Below are 21061 nucleotides of genomic sequence, written 5' to 3'. Positions count from 1 at the left end.
ACTTGGAATGTATGCTGTTGGCATTTAGAATGACCAAATGAAGTCCCCAGACAACCAACTTTTTTCCCTATTTTCCCTTCTCTTGAATAAAATATTGCTTCATGGTTGCTAATTTAGCTACCTATGGGAATTCAGTACATGGTAGCTTTGATTTGTGGTGACCTTGGGAATATGAGGAGGAATGAGTGGGGTTTCCTCATTCTGCTCCACAGACTTCAAGTGGAAAGAAGAGAGAGACAAGGCCATTCTGTCCAGACTCTGAAGTGAACCAAGAAGGACATACCTAATTTGCCCCCAGCCAGCAGACAGCATTGTGCTGGCCCCGTGCCATGCCTGAGCCCTTGGAGCACGAGGGAGGGCTTGCTTGGTGCGCCAGCAACAGCTATCCTGAAGCCCCTGGGGTGCGACAGTGTGAGCATAGATCCTCATTCATGGCATATCTATCCTCCACGTAGCAGAGAAAATACCATATCCAAAGAGGGCAACTTTCTGATCCAGAAGGGGTGGATGATTCTTGTCTGGATGATTCTCTGTAGATCAGAGGGTGCAATGTAAAAACATTCATTGGACTTGAACCTGGATTTTCTACTTGATTTGGAAAATTGCAACATTCTGCTTGGACTGGTTATGAGGATGCTTGCTTTGTCTCAGATACCATGCTTGGTTTTATCACAGCACTGGGATCTGAACTCTACAGTAAAAGCTCTTTCCTGTTTTTCTACTACATAACATCTAGGTAGAGCAGTGCTATAGCAGAATAGCTCAAATACATAAGGAGAAGCAACAAGTTATTTCCCCATTCTAATGTAACACTGCATTTTCTCCATTTCAAGAAAAAAAGGGGGGGTGCTATGGGGAAAAAAAAACAGAAATGAAAGTGAGGATCAATGGCATCTAAAAGCCCATGAACAACCAGGAATGCACAAGAAATCTCTCATGTAAAGAATCTCATACTGCTCAAAGCTCAACTGCCAAAAAGCAAAGCAAAGCACAAAAAACACTGTGCTGTTTAGTTTCATTTCTTGTCATTTCAGAGGGAGGAACATTAAACCTGAGGAAGCACCACAAAGGACCGAAAGGGGCATAATTTTATTTGGGCTTCAGCCAGATCTGATGCCCATCCTCAGTATCAGATCAAAAGCAGATGACCTCTTGAGCCCTGGTGTAGTGGATATCAAGATGGGACTTGTAAGAAAACCAGAACAAGGCATTATGGAGTTTGCATGGGAAATCTGTGGGTATTGTTTTGAAGGATAATACTTAGTGATACAAGTGTGCAATAACCTCAGAGATTTCCTCTTCCATTATCACAAAGTATTGGTTCAGTTAAAAAGAATGGGAGGAATCGCTTTTACTGAGAAATAAAATAACCCACTACAGGGTGCGTATTGTTGGCCCCTGTGTTGAAGAAAAACATGGGGAGATCAGGGTCTGCACAGATTTGAAAGGAGGCATAGAAACAATGGGTAGAAGAACGTTCTTCTTGCTAGCACCTTGGTTCCTTGCATCCCAAGACAGCTGTTTTGGAGAATGCAATTTGAAATTAGATACATTTGGTAGACTGCAGCAAATTCCTCTAAATTCCTTTCCTTAGTCTGGTGCCCTCAAGGTGTTTTAAATGACAAATCCATCTTTTTTGACCATGATGGCTGAGAGTTAAGGTCCAAAATATTAATCTTGTGGATGATATTCTAATATTTGGAGAGACACAAGGAATTTCTTGAGGAAGTCCCGAGTAGGATCAGCAAGTCAGGATTAAAAAATTAGACTTGAGATTTGGTTGGGTTCTGTGGCACAGAGTGACTTCCACCAGCTTCAGCTGGCGGCTCAACTACCTGCCTACCTGGACAAGGATAATTCGACTTTAGTAATTTGTCATCAGGCATCTTACTGCTCAGATTACTGCAGTGTGCTCTGTGTGGAACTTGGAAGTCAGTTTGGAAACTGAAGCTATTGCAAAATACGGCATCTAGGAACAGAAGGACAGGGCACATGAAGTTCCCATTTCTATCCCTCCATTTACTCAAGGAAAAACACACAATTGCTAGTTATGTGCATAATGCCACATCTAGATTCTGCACAGAACTAGCCAAGGGTGAACGAACTGTAAGGTGCAGATGCCAGGGGAAGATCTAAGCAAACTGCAGCTCTTCCAAGAATAAGCACTGTTGGGTTTAGAAATATGCAGCCAGATCTGTAACTGCTGCTCTCCTAGTCTGTTATTAGCAATAACACTTTTTCCTGTTCAGCATCCATTTGGCCCTGTCTCTTTTCATAATGTACACTCTAGGTGATGCAATATTTATACTTGAATTATAATCACAGGAAGTGCAAAAAATAACTTCCCTTGAAAAATGGTTCATGAGTGAGAAAAAGAGCACCAGATCAAAAGCTGATTAAAAGCAGCACAGGCTGGAGTGTATGTGCTTGCTTTTGTCTGAAAGTGATGTGGACATTAAGATGCATTTTTAACTGCACATTGAGGCAGTGTAACTCAAGTTGGAAGGAAATGGTCTACTGTCTTTCGTTGAGTGTTGGCTCTGCTATGCCATCAGAATTAAATGGAGTATGTGTGTGTGTCCCACTCAGTTTTCTGTAGCACACAGGCTCCATTCCCAATCCAATGTGCAGCGGAAAAGCAGAATTCAAGTCCTTGAGAAAAAGCATATGTTAAAGGTAGTTTGCCAATCACAAAAACATGTTTTTGACAGGTTCTGTGCGGTGTTTTCCTAACCTGCAAATTCATTAAGATAATTAAATGTGGAACAAGACTAGATGTAGAGTAAGGTGAAGTTAATCCCCCCTCCCCGCCCCCCGAACTGTGGCACAGCAAGCTCAGCCATGTGCACACAAGAGTATCCTTCATTCTTGTAACGCTTGCCATATTTGCACTGCATTGATACATAACCAAGAGGGGGCCAGACTGTGGTGTAGCACAGGGGAACACAACCCAACACCACTCAGGGCCCTTTGTAGAGGAGGAGCAGTCAGGTCATCTGATGGGATGCCAGAATAACATATTTATCTGGCAAGAGCCTTTCCGGCTTAACCTTAAAAGTACAGGATGTCTTTTTCATATTCAGGACAGGATGATACATTGCCTACTCTTACAAACTTATCAAAATGTGCTCCATCAGCAAATCAGAGCCAGCATCAAGGATGAGCATGACTGGGCCCCTGTGGAGGCCCACACTTCAGCAGGGGCACATTGAAAAAAGCCCCCCCCCCCACGCACACACATCGCTTTTCTTGTTCTTCTTCACCACGGCAACCTGCTTGTTCATTTATTGCTCCCTCTGACCCAGGCAACGGGGGGGGGGGGGGGGAAGAGGGGGACTGGCAGATCCCCCAGCATCTTTGCCCACGGGCTCTCTGCCTGTCAGTCAAGCCACAATGTGGTAGCAACATGGTCCTGTGGTGAGGATTGTATTTGCTCAACATTGGAGGAGTAAAGAGCCACTTACTGAAGAACTGATCTTAAAAAAGATTTTGGACTGCGCAGAAATGGACAGATTGACCTTGTCTCTGAAGGAGAAGGAGGATACATATTTCTATCAAACATGGAACTTCTTTTACTATTGGCTAGAGAAACGGGACTATGCGTAGATTTGAATATGGTTATGGACTTTTAAAAGGAGTGAGATGCTGACCCAGTATGTCCGATGTCTTAAATGCTTGATGTTTTTAATATTAGTTTCTAGAAAAAATAATAAAATTTATTTTTAAAAAATGTGGTAGCAAATGGATGAAGAGGAGGAGGAAGAGGAAGAGCAGCAGGTGGCCTTGGGGGTGGAAAGGAGAGCCCCCCAGTAAGAGCATAATCTTTTATTTCATGTCTGTACTGTCCAATAGCCCTCCCTGGGTTGTTCACAAAAATTAATGCATATAACAATGTTAAAGTACACAATTTAAAAACAATTTAACAGCTAAAAACATTTGCAAAGAGATCCCAGCACCTGGTAAAGCAGGATCTGATCTTAAAATCCTATCGCATACTATCAAATTCCTGGAAGCAGAGGACAATCTTAGCCTGATGCCAAAACAATGCTGATCGTTTTGATGGTGATGGTGACTTGCGTAATGCCACAGGGGGCGGAGGGCAGGGTGTCTTGGCATGTCGTGTGAACCCTGCTTTCTGGGATGGTGGTTGATAACCACAGCTGGGAGGTAGGAAGGGGTTTGGCAGAATCTCCCCTCCCATCCCAGGGAGGAATTGGCTTCAGAGTGAGAGTGATGTTGCTTGTCAGTGCCAGGCATATAGTACTGATGGCAGAATTGCGATCCCCCCCACTGGACTTGCTTGGTGGTGGGCTTCTGGGCACCGCAGGGCGTGAGGGTGGGGAGGTGCCAGGTGGACCTTGATGTGCAAGAGCATCGCACAATCAGCAGCCTTCCCCTCTGCTGTCCTCTGAACAGCCCTCAGATGATGCGTGCAATGTATGCGTCAGTGCATAGTGACTGACCATACCTAGGATACTGGGAGATGTTCTCTGTCAGCTATTGTAGTCTTCAGCTGTGTAGTCTTGAGCCGTTAGGTTCTAGGCCAGAACCAGCACCTGGAATTGGGCCCAGAAACCTGCAGAGGCCACAAGTGGGCCAAAATGGTGTAATATGATCAGTCATCCTGATCCTCAGTATGACCTGCATTTTGTCTGATGGGTAGTTTCCAAACTGATTACAAAAGCAGCCCTCAGGTAGAATGAATTGTACCTTTCTAACTTGGACCTTATCCGAGCTCAGGCTTATGAGGTCAGGTTAGCCTCATCCAGGCAAGGACGTGGCTGGGCCACCATCCAAAACTGGTAGACTGCATTTGGTACACTGAGGACTCCAGAAGAATCCCAGAGCTACAAATCTACTCCTTCAAGAGGAGTGCAAGCCCACCCAGTTCAAGTTGACCACCCTTCATTCAGTTAGAAGAACCACCACTAACTGCATCTAACAGTCTTGCCCTGGGCAGACCATCCACTATTTTTATTTATTTATTTATTTATTTATTAAAACATTTTTATGCCGCCCCATTCGCCGAAGCCTCGGGGCGGCTTACAACAAAAAATTAAAATAACATTTTAAAATATATACAATAAAATACAAATATACACTATAAAACAAGCCGCCCTGGCCAAATAAAATTCAATAATATTAACATTTAAAATACTGCTTAAATAAAAAGGTCTTCGCCTGGCACCGAAAAACAAATAACGACGGCGCCAGGCGGACCTCTCTGGGGAGCGCATTCCATAACTTAGGCGCCACCGCTGAGAAAGCCCTCCTCCGAGTAACCGCCCTCCTAACTTCTTCCACGGAGGGCTCCCATGGTGTTTTCAATGCTTCTCACCTGTTTATCCCTCCTTCCCTCTATCAAGGCTGGCAGAAACATGTGCCTTCCTCCATCTATCCTTGAAATAACCCTGAGTTGAGCTAGGTTAGGTTTAGACAATGACTTGCTCAGGGCCTCCTGGGGAGCTTTCTGGTTGATCAGGGATGTGAACCTTGCTGTTTTTCACCAAAGCCCAGTGTGCTAACCATGATTCCGGGAGAACTTCCCAGTACAAATCTGCTCCTTTATCACATTCCTCTTCCATCCCAAAGACTGAATGCCATTTTGGAGAATCTCTTGTGGGGCTCATTTCAGTGGTAGGCAGAAGCAAAAGGAAAGGTGGCAGGGGCATGAATACCAACATAATGTAGTCAAAGGTCTTATGATCAAAAGCTAAGCATTAGGACGGGCATTTGGCCTCATAGAATGCACTCCTTCCATAAAATCAAACAAATGTGCAAATGCTGGGAAACCACCAAAACTCTGGGGGAAAGGAGGCTGGGAAAGAGGTCCTGGCAATCTATGAATATCGGAGGAACAGACCTGGGCTTAAGGCTCTACCTTTCCGCACAACGGTATCCTTTGCCAGCTCATTATTCTATGACTGTCAGCATCTCTTGATAAATTTGGCATTGTTTTGCACACTGCTGTTTGGTGTGTGCGTGTGCGTGTGTGTATAGAGAGAGAGAGACTCTCCTTGGGGATGTGACTATGGTAGCTGCCATGATGAGTTCCTCCTTTTCAAAATTTACCAAACACCCCTGACCCAAGGTGACCTTGAACTAGGGTCTTCCCAGGATTAGGGTTAGGCCTAAGCATAGGATAGAGGAACAACTGCTTTACGGGGGCATTCTTAGTACTGTCTTGCAGCAGAAGGCAAAACAAATAGACTTCCGTGCAACCCACTAAGTGAAAACCAGATTTTTAAATGCTGTTCCCCTGTAATGAAGCTTTTCAGGCCAGGTTTATATAAAAGCTGCTAAGTGGGGTGATCTCACAGCCAGCTTTGTTTAATATTACTGTGCAAGAAATAAAAAGGAAAAAAAATATTTGGAATATTAACTCCAGTAGCAGAATAAATGGTCCGTGGCCTTTAATACTTTGAGCAATCACTGATGGTGGTATCAGCATACAATATTGGCTCTTTTTAAATCCCTGATATGAACGAACAGATTTCAAACATAATGTCAGAAATGTACACAGTGTACTTGCAGCGGTTTTGGGGTTATTCTGTAATTTAGGATTCTTATTTTCATGGACAAGTCAGCACAATGAAAATTGTATTTTGTAATAACAGGAATTCCCTTTCTGGGCCTTTTGCTTCATAGGGTATGACATCATTCATTCCTATGAGATACTGAAACACAAGCTTCTTCCAGATAGATAGATAACTTGTATATACAGAAGTCCCATCATGAAGAATACTGCTCAATGTAGTGTCTGCAATGTAGGATGTAGCTACAGTACTTCCAACAGATGGCCATTTTAGGTGCTCACCACTTCCTGAGGAAGTTTGTCAAACAGCTCTTATCATTAGGAAGTTTCTTCTAGAGCTGAGCAGAAATCTTCTTCATTGCAATTTCCACCCATCGGTTCTAGTCCTGCCCTTAGGAGACAAAGAGAAATGTCTGCTCCATGCGTGAAGCACTCTCTCCGATATCAGAAAGCTGCTCTCGTGTCTCCCCTAATCTCCTCTTCTCTGTCCTAAACCTTCCCAGCTCTTTCTCATTCTTCTTTTCAGAATGCTCATTTTCCTGGTTGCTTTCCTCTGGACAATCACTAGTTCATCACTTTGTCAGTGCCAAAAATATTTGGGTTTGAGTGCCGGGAAAATATAGTTTTCCTGCAATGGAATAGCTAGCTTAAAAAATATCAATTCCATGCAAGAACTAAGTGACTAAGTGACAAGTGACAGTCTCTGAATGAGAAAGAGGAATTGGGCACAGCTTAAACCTTGGTCCCTATCGGAATCAATACAGACAATATGATATGGTAGTTTATGTCTGACTAGACCTGGTTCAAATCCTCTGTTAGAAAACTCAATAATTTTGATCTAATCTTTCTTTCTCTCTGTAGGGATTGGATCCATGCCTTCTGGAAAAGAGCCTTCAAATGATGTGGGGACAGATTCTGACTCAGACACCAAGGAGTCATCGGCTTCTGCAGCTGAGCAGCCAAGGCTAGTGGACTCGGAGGGAAGCCAGGCAGTAGTTGAGTCTCATGCAGCTGCAGAACAAAGTGAGCCAGGTAATGAGTGGGGTGGTGGATCAGCAGTCACTAAACCCAGGATATGGTGTCAACTAAAGAGGGCAGGCAAGCTGCAACATTCAGGTGCTCTGAGTGACTGGCCTTGGGCAAGAGAACGGTGCTGCTGTGTTAGTAATTTGAGTTTGGAAGGAGAGCTATTCAGTCTGAAAACAACTTCTTAACAATAGGTCACATTTCCTTAATGGCTAGTATTCTAATTACGCTTGTTTCTTTGTTATTGACTTCTGCAATACACTTCATTTGTACTTTTAAGCCAGTTTGATTGGTTTGCATTAACTTAATAAAGCTTTTAGTTAGCAATCCATTATCTGGGCCAGCTTGGAAGGAGAGAGAGAAGTATGACCTTGACACACTTTCTCTCTCTCTCCTACTTCATAATTTGATTATGAGGATAGAAAGGGGATGGTATAAGCAGGTTCTGAGTTTTTTTAGAGGAAGGGCAATACAACAACACAATCAATCATGTATTGCAGTCTTGAACTTGTGTATGTTAAAGACCCACTGAGTCAGTCAGATGTAGCCCATAAAGTGCTCTTGGGATTGCAGCCTTGGGTGCCAGGTTTGCCAGGCTGTGCTTCTTCTCTCTCCAGAACAGCCCTAGACAACTATTCCTTGCTGTGAGTTAGGCCACTGAAGGAACACTGTGCTGAGCAACCGTTATTCAGTCCCCGGGTATCAGGTCTACTTGTGCCAGAACCGTTCCAGATCAGGATGCATAGCCCATTATCTCCCCTTTACGGAAGAGCCCTTCAGCTTTATGAAGAATGGTTGCTTTGTATTTATAGCTCTAAAAGCAATTGTGCTAAATGAACCTCACCAAAACATTTGGGTGTTCAGTATGTTATTTGGAAGGTCAGCCCCATCAGTGACATTTAGCTTAATGTACAGCAGCCTCATATTTCATAAACAAATTACTCTGAGGCAGCAGGGGCAGGTGCATTTGCCAAAACGCCTCAAATACAGCCATCTCTTGTTACAACTCTGTGTGTGTGTGTGTGTGTGTGTGTCCTGTCAAACTGCAGGCACGCTCATGGGAGACTCTCCGTGCTGATTGTACCAATGATTCTGATTCTGATTCCGTTTCCATGCTTTTGAAATGGCTCAGACTCCAGCTGTAGTTCAAGATCCTGAGACCCAACTGGAGTGGGAAAGGGAGAGATTAGCCCAGGAGGAGGGGGACTGGTCAACCTGGCCATGGGAGCATTGAGGAGTTACATGGAGGGAGGAGACATTGAAATGGGAAGTCTCTCAAATGGAGAACTCCCACCTCCTGGAGAGGTAGACCCAGTTGCTCCCCATCATCACCAGAGGAAGCCCCATTAAGGGCCCAACAGGAGGAGTGGAGGTGTGCCCCCTTTCCCAGCATGCCTCCCCCAAGGGTGAGACTCAGAAGAGCCGATAAAGAGAGCTTCAGGAAAAGAATGGTAGAAAGGAGTCAATGCTCCACTTGGTGTATGCTGAAAGACTCTAGTGTAACAATAAAATCTTTAAGTAAATAAACATTGGTGAGGCTGATATTGCTTGGAGGGAGAAACATGGATTGCAACAGTGTATGTGTATAATTTATTTTTAGGTTAATTGCCCAGAGGCCCAAACAGTGAAGAACCTTCAAAAAACCATCTCAGACCCAGAGCTGTGCAATTAATCTCCAGCTACAGACACATCCAAAAGTTTTTTCTGGGATCTCCACACAGGCAAGGGAGAGGGGCTGTACTGGGAAAGGAATTTTGGGGCTTCCTATTGCAATGGGTGCTAGAATATAGGTCTCCTAGAAAGAGACCTGATACAGGCATCAGAAGGATTGCAGCATGGAGACCATGAGTCTTCCAAGCACCTGGTAGGTGGCTCTATGCAGGGCTATGAATAGCTAGACTGTGTTTTCCCACTGTATTTGCCACTGACTTGCCACTTTAAACTGGATATTGCTTTGCACTCTGAAAGTGAACACACTCGCTCTTCCATTCTGTACTTTTTGCCTGAACCTTTAAAAAACTTGTACCCTGTTTTCACCAAATCCAAGACTGAGTAATTTGAGGATGAACGAAAGGAGGTTCACAAGGGAACACCTCCCTTTATTAGTCACATTAATGCTGATTTAACAGCCAGATTGCCCACAGGGCAAAACCTGCAACCCGAGTTGTACTCCTCCAAGGAGGATTGTCAAGAGGACTGTCAAAAAACTGATTGCAAGAGTCCCCAGTGGATCCTTGGTCAACTGCTCCCAAGAGATCAAGGTTGCTTGGGAACTGAGAAGACTGCTTTTGTTTTCCTGCCAGGATCCCGTTGGCTTTGTTGCACCACGCAGCTGGGGTGTCCACAGGCTTCAGCACACCACATGCACCCGCAGGCTGAGTTCATAAAATGTTACAATGGCCCCCAAAGAGATCTGAATGTTCCACCCCACCAGTAGATCAATGTGAAGTCTTCATTTTCAAGCCCACTTCAAACAACATTTTATTACTGTAGATCTAGCTCTGTTACATCAGGGTTTATGTGTGTAGTTCATCAATGTTTAACTTTGGTATGGGAGGAAGAAGAACAGAGTGTTTCTGTCTGATTTTATGTGCAAACTTTTTTTGCTTGTTCTTGAAAAGACAGGCTCTGAAAGGTTCTTTTCTGAGTAGAAATAAAACATGTTAAGTTACTGTATCAACCTATTATACATATCTACTCAGAAGTAATTCCTGTTGAGATCAAATGGGCTTAATCCCAGGTATGCATATATTTATGTACATAAATGTGTGTGGGTATATAAAATGTATATAATTGTGTGTCTGCATACGCATCACACACACACAATTTACATCCTGTCTTTGCCTGACTAAATAGTTTGGAGGAAGCTAGTGATATAAATATCAATTAAAAACACTTCTAGTAAAACATGTTAGTACTAAAGGAAAGAAGAACCCTACATTGAAAGATACTGTATTTCTCAAATCAGCTTGTAAAACCACAGCCTGCCAGAATAAACATGTCTTTACCTGCTGGTGGAAGGACAACAGACATGGAGCTAGTCTTGCCTACCTTGGCAGGGAGTGCCATTGCTTGGGAGCAGTCACTAAAAGGTAGGGTGGCCACACGCTCTCTTTACAGAGGTCCGTCCCTGGGCTGCCAGAGGACTGTCCTCCCTTCCGAAGGTCTATGAACTCCAAGGCTTGCTTAAAGATGGCCAGCAGGTGGAAGAGCTGAGCCCTGAAGCTGCCCATCAACAGCATCTGGACAGGAAACGGTGCAGGGCCCACAGGTCAACTGATCATAGTCTCCTACATTCTACTAAGATGCACCATATTGGTTTGAAAATTAAAATAATTATTTCTAAATTCTCTTCCATACATATAAAATACTAATGTAAGTTTTATGCATGCCGTTGACCTCTCTTGCTCTTTTTTGGTGCTATATGTCCTCCTTTGGGGTATTTTATAAATGGCCACTGAGAATTTATAAAGGTACAGAAGAAAGACCCTCTCCTCTGTTTGCATCAAGCATGTCTCAGTGGAGGACTGAAAGAAGGGTCTTTTCTGAGCATCTTGAAGCTTTGGCAGGCTCCTACAGGATAATGTGGCTTCCAATAGCTTGCCTTCAAGCCATTTAGGGGTTTATAGGTCATAACCAGCACTTGGAATTGTGCCTGCAATCTAATCAGCTGCCAGTGAACTTGTAACAAAGGAGCTATGTCACCCCATAACTGGCTCCAGTCAGTTCTGAACAAGCTTTCAGGGGTCCCCCCCATGGAGGGCTTTACAGTAGTCCAAACAGCTAACTCACCAGAGGCTTGAAGTTTCAATTTGCTAATCAAACTTAGCAGTAATAGGGAACAAGAAGGATGGGCATGAACATTTGCTTTTTTAAATGATAAATGGTTTCTTTGATGTCTCTTATCTGTGTTGCAATGCTGGCTCATTTAAGCTGTGGCTGCTGGCAGGTGCCATTCTCCATCTGCCTCATTACCCTCCTAAGTGTGGTTTGTGTCATGTGAACTCGGGTGTCATGGCTTGTTTGTTGGCCAGCTGTTGGGTTGTTTGAGGGTTGCCTCACTACTGAACCAGCCACGCCACCTGGCTTTGGATGAAATGACGAGCTGTGACTGGGTGGGTAATTAGATTAATTGTGCTAATGCACCAGTATGCACAATGGCTTAATCAATCCAGCAATGAGATGAACTGGGTCATTGTCTTTCAATTATGGCATAGAGCTTACCGCATAGTACAGCTCTGGTGCTAACTGAGGACATGATCCAAACATGAGTCCAGTTCCCATGAAACATCTGTGACTATTTTAGGAAAGTTAAAGAATTGCTTTGAAAAACATGGGTGGGGGTGGCATGGTGCTTTGTCTTTCTCTGGATACAAAAGCAAGTTAAAATCCTTTGTGTAAACCAGAGACATGCTCTATACTGATGATCTCAGTTATGCAGTAGAATGTGTGTTCTATAGGAAGCAGAGCGATGTTTATAAAACAAATGTGTGGCTTTTATGTGTACACTTAAAATTCATGGAGAGGGAAGCTTTCAAAAGTTCAAGCTCTGAGGAAAAAAAATCTCATTATGCTTGTCAGACAGTAATTTCTTACAAGAGTGAATAACATCATGACAAGTTGTTCATTAATGCACAGAGAGACCGAGAAAGAGAAAGAGAAGAAAAAGAAGATGGAGAGATTTGAGGAATTGGTATCAAGCAAGCAAGAGGCACACTGTGAATGAAATATTGTGTCTCCTCGTGTGTGCCTCATGGATGGGGCAGGTATAAGAACTGCCATGTCATCATCCCATTTGCTCAGTCTCAGGGATTTTTTTTTAAATTGGAGAATATTTGCACAATTATTTTGGTGGGAAGTAAGTGGAGTGGAAATTTGTAGCAACAGAGCAGTTAATACAGGTGTATGAAGTTCCCCTTCACTGCTTATAAATTGTCTCAAACAGAGGCATGTGTCACCCAAAAAAGGGGGACAAAAAAGGACACCATTTTGCAAAAGGATATCTCAGTGGGTGCTAAACTTGTGGTACTGTCCTGGGAACAGGCAGAGGGGCTTCAGTGGACTGGTGGGCTAGAGGGGAAGAGATACTGCCATTCCTGGGTTTCAGCAAAACAGCAGCAGCTCTGAAGAGAGGGTTCCCCACCTTCCCCCATTGCCCCACGATGGTGTGCTCTCTCTCTCTCCCCCCTCCCTCTCCCCTTCCCCCCCATTTCTAATGTGCCCACTGAATGGGAAAGTGAATACAATACTGCTTTCCCCACTTCACCCCTGAAAAAGTAACATTTGCAATGTCTTTCCAAGTCTGAACATGCATGTCTACTTCAATGACCTTACTCACAAGTAAATCACATTGATTTCAGTGGAGCTGACTCATGAGAAAGGAAGAATGGGAAAGGGGCTGCATTTGCTTCCTGGGAACTGCTTTTGAGTGGAGGGAAAGGGGTGCTGATCCCACTGACTTCAGCTTATGGGATGTGGGAGGAGCCCCTCTTCCACACTTTCTCCTTCCTCATGATTTTTTTGTGAGAGAGAAGGAAGAACTGCCATTGATTTTTCCTCTTTGAATACCAGAAGACTCCACTCCTTTGCTCACTAACTAAAAAACAAACACAGAAAGAAATGTTCTTAAAGAGCCATTTCCCTGCATGCTTCACATTTCCAACACCCACTGCTTCTGCTGTTGCATCTGTGTGTGGCAACTCAGTGGAAGCTGCACGATATTCCTTCACATGTGCCCCGACGATCATGCTGTGACTGTGCTCTCTCATTAAGGGGAGGGGCTTTCGTGAGATCTCCCCAGGAAAAGCAGGCACTGCAACTCAGCCCAGGGCAGTTTGCTGAGGGCTTATTTGAACCTGGAGCCAGTCCTGATGGCAGAAGGGGCTAACCCCTAGCCTTGCATGGCCCAGCTAGCTTTCTAGACCACCTTCCCTCTGGCAGCCCCTGTCTGTGGGTGACGGTACGGCCATCCTTGCAGCCCAGCCTTGCATTTCAGGGTGCCTTGCCACAGGAATACAGGAAACAGCTGAATGTGGCAAGTCTGACCCTTGGGAAGTCTGGTGCATCACTGTCTTCACAGACTAGCAGCAGCCTTCGAGGGTTTCAGGCAGGGGTCTCTCCTGCCCTACTGAGAGATGCTCAGCTTGAACTTGGAACCTTCTCTGGGCAAAGCACGTGCTTCCCTCTGAGCTGCTGGTCCTCTCCCACAACTCATTATCCCAAGCTGGAAAAGAAACTCCATTCCCCTGTTGTGGGGCTCCTCCACTGTCTCCTACAGCTCCTCAGCTGGTGAACTCTGGAATTCCACCCACACGGCATATATGCATAGTCAAGGCCAGCAACAAAGCCATGACTGGATATCCATCAAGCTTCCAGACCCCAGCAGGGAGTCCCTGACCAGAGCCACCTGTCTTTGCTCCACCTCACCATTTCACCCTGTTACTTTTTGTTCAAACCTCCCTCTCCTTCCAGTCCAGATAACAAAGAAGTAGTAGCTATGCTCCATCTTGCTCACTGGCTCTCTGCCGTCATCCAAGCAGGTGCATCCACATGAAAGCTCTTACATACTGTATACCTATTTGGAAGCAAGTCCTGCTGAGTGGACATGGAATTGCATCCTTACACTGCAGAGTCCGTCCTGGAGTGGTCTGAATGTGCCCAGCTGTTCCACATGCACTAAAGGACCCTCAGTTGTCATTTTCATTTGTGCAAAACGATTTAGCTTCAGTATTTTGTAATCTGCACAAAGAATGTCAGTTATTGGGTGGATCAGAAATGAAATGAAAAAAAAAGTACTCTTAGTCACCTGAGAGGGAAAAGAGATGCTAATGAAGAAGCACCCCCCACCCGGGGGGGGGGGCAGGGGGACATTTTCCTTGTCCTAATTCATCTTTCTGTATTTCTGGGCATATTTTGATGTTCTGAGAGTGCTAGCAATTGAGTTGCTTTGGCTCTTCCAGAACTACATCCGGAGATTAACCCGCTCTAATCCTCCTTTGTCCTTGAAAATATTCTCTGCACATTAGTGCTATATGTATGCATGCAAGAGTCCATAAAAAGATAGCAAGAAAAACATACTGAGACTCTATAAACAGCATGTTAAGGTACAAACAAGGAGATATGCTATTATGATAAAAAGCTGAAAATCCGTTAGGCAGGAAAACTTAGATAATGTAATACAGACAGACAGAAATAGGATGTCACGATTATGTGCTAAGAAGGTAAAAAAATGTTCTGGTTGGGGCGATGTGAGCAATGAGGCGTTTTGGGGTTTGCAAAATAATAGGACAGCCCAACAGGAGAAGAAAATCAGACAGGACTGTAAGTAAAGGAAAGATGATAAAGTAGCCAAGTTGGTTTAAATTCTGCATTGTTCTGCTAATAATCTTTGATAAAAGTGGTATGGAGGCACCGGAGAGTTTCATAAAATCCCATCCACCATTGCCCCAGGGCTTGAAAGAATCTCGTTCTTTTGTTCAGAACAAAGGTATTTTGTCACACTAAAAATAGTGCAGCATAATGAATTAAGGAAAAGGTAAGACACTCTGGCACAATCAAAAGCACCTACGCTGTTTTGTTTTTCTAGGGGAAAAATAAACTCTAAAGCATTGTTAAAGTTCTGTGCAGGCAGTATGATATTTGTACAGTTGTGTGTTTACATATAAATAATGCTAGTCTATCAGAATTTTCTAAACACTGAAATGGAATAAACTAAGTGCTGGTTCTTACATCCCTTGAAGTATGTATGTATGCCCCTCAGAAATCCACAGGCACAGGGTAAACTCCTTCTCCTTCTCCTTCTCTCTTCTCCCTTCTCCTTCCCCTTCCCCTTCCCCTTCTGCTTGCACTTCATTTAGATCATATCATTTTCCCTCTTGTTGAGGAACCCAAGCGGGCTTACAGTGCTCCACTTTATTTTTGCAACACCAGCCCTGTGAGACAGGTCAGCCTGTGGGTGAGTGACTGGACCGAGGTCACCCAGTGATCTTGGTGGCCAAGCAGGGACCAGAACCTCCCCTGCCCAACACTTTCACCACCACACCACACCACACTGGCTCTCATATCCCCTCAGATCACTCTCACGGGCAGAAGGTGGGTGGTAGTTTTTTCTGTTCTCTTGCTCCATGCAGCTCCCTATGGAGGGAACCCTCCATAACACTGTGTGAGGAGCCACAAGGGTCTCAAGAGCAAAGGGGAATTGGCAAAAATGTTCCTTCTCCCTTTTCTAGTAATGAAATCATCTGCTGGATCAAAAGCACTTCCATGAAAGAAAGGATCCTCTCTGTTTCTGGAATACACAGTTGGGTCCAAGCTAAAGCTTTTCAGTGCAACTAGTTTGTTCTCAGCTGCCAGTCATCAGAGGAAAAGGAAATGAAGAACAGAGAAACCAACAAGTGCATATGTATCCACGTGTGAATCAGCTGGAACATTTGATCCCATCCATCAGGTATAGGGAACTATGCTCAGCCCCAGAGCTGCATTCCCCTGTGGGTAACTTTTGGGGGTGCAGGGTGGAGGTGCTAGTAGTGGGTGAAGCCAAAGCCAAAAGTGGGTGTGGCGAAGCTACTTCCATCCTCATCTTATTCACACATGCCCACACCAGGCCTATTTTGCTGACATGCCTGTGCACACATACAGTCCTTCGCACACACAGCTCATCCGGTGCTTTATTTTTACGCTGAGGTGTGTGGGTGAGAAAGAAGAGTCAGTTGGGATTTTCAGAGTCAGGCAGTTACACTGTTTTTCTTTTTCTTTTGTCTTGCGGGGAAAATAAGTTCCGTGGCTCAGCCATGGCTCCCCGGCAGCACAGGGGTGCTGGAGAACCTTTCCCTGAAAACAAGCCTGCAGACTGTAAGCGTGCATGCTTGTTCTGAGAGAAAGGCGCTCCAAAAAGACCCCTTTGTCCTTTACTGATTTCACCAGCCGGGAATCTTGTAGACGCCCTATAAAAGGCATGCTTGGTTTGGCTGTAATGGTGGAGGTTTCCATGCACAACTTCCCAAGCCAAAGTGGGGCTAGTGCAAGAAGGACACGGACACAGCAAAGACAAGAGGCAAACAGGGGAGAGCGGCATATTCTAGGCTGGTTACAGAGAGAGACTTGAGGGACTGTGCCCCACAGATTCAAACAGACTCTGCTGCCAATCTTTTATTAATTAATTAATTAATTAAACAAAGACTTCTATCCTGAGAGCTCTCTGGCTTAACTATTTCCTGGTTCTCCCTCTCCTTAACTATTGCCCTTAACTATTTCTTGGTTCCTCCCAGGACACACACCATGAATCTAACAGAACTTTCATATTTCTCCACAGAGTCAAGCTGGAACGGGGAAAGTAGCAAAGAGAGAATGCACACCGGCAAAGACTTGACCCCGCAAGGGGGGAGCCACCCAAGAGGAAGTGGAACAAGATGGCAGAAAGACAGGGAAAACAGCAATGGATAGCATATGGGCAAAAAGGGTTTCAGTGATAATGGCAGCTAAAGTGTGGTGTGTGTGTTGGAGGGAGGGGGACAAAAGAGACAGGCAAGGCCTCATCAGATGGGCTGGAGCTGCCCTGAGAGGCTGTGTGGGTTGATCCAGCCTTGCCATAATGGTGTCAATGGTGCTTTCTTCCTGGCACCCAATATTTGGCATGAGTGACTCTTTCCTTCTCCCCAGTATTTCTGCAATTTACTGCAAACCTATTGTGTAGATTTGGGCATGTGTGGCCTACGTTTCTGTTTTGAATGATACACCCAAAGTGGCCAGTATCAACCATGAAAAATGAATGCATTCAGTAAGTTCTGCAGTTAGCAGACCAGGCACAATAACTGGAAACTCTACACGGGTCAGAGGCCTGATAGAGCAACACTGTGTCAGAGTAATATCAGGGTGTGGGCCAGATGGTTCTCCCAGGGCAGGGTGTTCCCATGCATCCTGGATGCATATTTGCACTCGAAGAAATAATGCCAGGAATTTTAATCACGGCACACATTTGGAGGAATGGGACACCGAGGTGGGAAAAAGTAAGGGCAAGCGGCCCAAAGCTGGCTAACTGAATGTGCAATTTATTACAAAGAGTGATCATGACATGTTTAGCATTTGCATGGTGATGTTGAGGTAGAAAGAAAGGGAAGGGGGGAAAGGGCTAGGTGAGAGAGGAGTGAAACGGACAGGTAGAAGAGGGGAAACTGAGGGGACAGGGCATGATGAGAGGCCGGGTCATATGCAGGCCCTATCTGGCTTGACTATGACTTGGTAACAACAGCCAAATTGTCAATGATAAAGATGATGCCTGAGGTCTGGCTGCTGTCACTACTTTTTTCACTGATATGATGCTCTCATAAGAAGTTCAATGTTCAGCCTTTAATGAATAAAAGGGACAAAGACCACTGTGATTTTGTGAGACCATCGTGCCCAGATGAAAAGAACGGAGCAAACTTAATAATTTATATGATTATTACATGCCAACTTGTAAGTCTTCCTTCCAACAACGGGGGAGAAAAGAGGAGGATCAGGCTTTTGTACCCATCCTTTTGTAGGACGCTTAATAGGCAACAAGAAAGGACTCTACAACATAGAAAGAACAAAGGTCACGATATTAGCAGGGTGTGAAATGAGGTCTTGTACCTTTTCTTGATGTTCATATATGATCCAGAAATATCTGCTGAGCACTTCCTCTCTCCAAGGAATTATTTCATAATTGCTTTCTAAGTATATCCGATATAATTCCTGTTCTTAAAACAATCCACATACGTAAGAGAAGTAAATGCAAGAGATTAACAGATCAAGTTGTGCTCAACAGACCTCCAAGCCATGCAAAATTTGAAGATGGTTGGTGGTGAAGAATATCCACTTCCTATATTAATACCCTCATACCACAAAAATAAAAGCCTTGGTTGGATTATTGTGACATTTGAGCCATGGCTGGATTAATGTAATATTTGAGTCATAGCTGACATAATATGATCCTATGCATGTTTACTTAGATTTAAGACCCATTATGTTGAATGAGTCTTCCTCCTAGGAACATGTACTTAGGATTATGACCTTCACCTTAGAAAGATATTTGACAGACAACAGAAAAAACATTCATGTTTGTTTAAATCTTCTGGTAGGAGTTACAGAAAGAAGTCTTTTGTTCTATTAATAGCTGTACAATAGATTGCTTACCTTCATTGCAGGGTTATTTTATGGAAGAAATACAAAAGAAGTAGTTACTTTTAATAGTAAGTTGGTAAAACTTTAGAAGATGATGAGCCAAAGGAAAGAGCAGATGAGGTTGTCTGGACATTTAATATAGCATAAAAGTAAATATTTCCTATGGATGCCGAATCCAAAACGTGTCAACAGTTTATGCTTTGGATTGCGAGTAGTCAAAAGAACAGCAACAAACAAGACTCAAACTTAGGGCTATGATGGCCACTTATACATTGTCAAAACAGAGGACATGCATCCCCTGGAAAGGACACCAGTTCACTTGAATGTGCTTATGCTACTTTCTATGTGTATTTTGCGATTTAGACACAATAATAATTATTTTATTTATTTTAACTTTTTTGTATCACGCTCTTTATAGTGTCTTAGGGCAGTGACAGCATAAATAAATAAGACACAGCATCATAATAATATATAAAATCAACATTAAAAACAATGCTAACTTTTAAAATGGTGGAAAAATAAAGTTTTGGGCTGATGCTGAAATGAAAAAAGCATTAAATTAATTATAATTTAAATAGAAGTATAATACATCTTTCCCTATTGTGGACAAATGTGATCTGTGAAATGTGTTGTTCATCTTGATGTCCTGGTGCTGTGGATGGAAAATGAGAAGGTTTCAGTTTCAGCTTCTTCCTTAAGATGGTTCTTTATTTTTATTCTGGTCTAGCACTAGAAAGTCCTTCAAGTGAAGGCTGCCTTCAAAATAAAGGGAGGCCCTTTAGCCGCACGAGGACACATGGCCACCCTAGTCAGGGCTATCAACAGTTGAAGCATTCCCTCTTCACGGAATGTGTTGGACTAGAGCCTTACTAAGCTCCTCTGAGATCGAACAGGCAAACAGGGGAGGGGGGGGGAGAAGGAGTGCTCTGGCCCCATCCTGCTTCCTGGTTGTGTTCCTTGTGGTAGGTGACCGTGGAGAGCAAGAGCTGTGATTTGCCAGCCCTTTGTGCTCACAAGGAGCGCATCCTTGGACCAGAAAGACTCACCTCTTCAGACTCTTGCTCACTATGGGTTGAGTGTGACAGATGTGATGAGAAGGGTGGGTCCTGTTCCTCATGTGTGTATTTATTCAGAGCGATGGCTGAAAAGGCTGGAAGTAGATCCTGCTTGAGATCCACAAGTTAAGAGTCCCCTGGGGCTCAGCTCTGGCATCCTAGGCCTGGCAAATGAGACAGGCAATGAGACTGAGATGGGGAATCTGTGGCCCTCTAGGTCTTGGACTCCAACTCTCATAAATCCCAGCCAGCTTGGCCAATGACTGAGGATTATGGGGTTTGTGGTCCATCAGTATTTGGGAGGCAATAGGCTCCCTACTCCTGCTATGGAAAGCAGGAAAAATCTTTTTTTCAGTGCAGAGTACATTTCCTTCTCACTCTTGGATGCACACCTTCATGTGGTAGGGGCTTGAGAATGTCAGAGAGGTCAGCAGTACCATGGCAGCCAGCGGATGGGGACTGCAGGTCCTGCAGTGCAACATTTAATCTTTTAAAAATATACTTTGAACAGCAGCAACCAACCAACCAACCAGGGAACTGTGGTGTGCATTTGTGCAGATATGACTAATGGGGATATGAGTGCAATGAAAAGACCATGGCCACTGGGTTGTGTCCAATGGGTTGTATGTCATGATAGCCTAACTTAACTAACTTACTCACTTGAATAGGTGTACTCTAAGTTGGACTGAAACTGGATAAAACCCAATGTGCTTGATAGTGTCTACTCTCAGGTAAGGATTGTAGTTTGCAATTGTGTATACCACTAGTAAGTCAGCACTGTTCCTTGTTAAGTCCCATTCAACATAGGGATTGCTGAGCAAACATGAATAAGATTGTGCTGTTTAATAGCTAGCATAATGCCATTCATTAAAAATGAGAAACAACCCTGAGAGATTAAATGCAATCACTTGTTCAAACTGTCCATTAATCTTTAGAGGTTCTTGTCCATGTTGATTTACCTTATGCAAAGTAGATGGTGAGTGACTTGGGACTGATCAAGGTGTGGATGGATATGGCACCCCGAATATAAAAATCCCTTCACGCCAGGAGCCAAGTCTGATGCCCTCTGGGGGCCCGAAAACTGTGTTTCTGTTTGTCCAGGCTCTTCAACAAAGGAATAAGCAGCAGTCCTCCTGTTCTGCAGGATTTCATTATTCTGTCATGCTTCTGTAGTTTCAAATTAAGTGTTGGAACTTGTTTTCATATTTTGTATTGCATTTTAGTAGGTTAGGGTTTTTTTGGAGCAGGGTATATCACCCACTTTCATTTTTGGTATATCACCCATTTTCATTCCTGAGAGTTTTAA

The sequence above is a fragment of the Varanus komodoensis genome, unplaced genomic scaffold (genome assembly GCF_004798865.1).
Source record: "Varanus komodoensis strain SLA01 unplaced genomic scaffold, ASM479886v1 scaffold1, whole genome shotgun sequence".
Taxonomy (NCBI): Eukaryota; Metazoa; Chordata; class Lepidosauria; order Squamata; family Varanidae; genus Varanus; species Varanus komodoensis.
The sequence above is the reverse complement of the archived record's forward strand: the minus strand, read 5'-3'. Positions refer to the sequence as shown.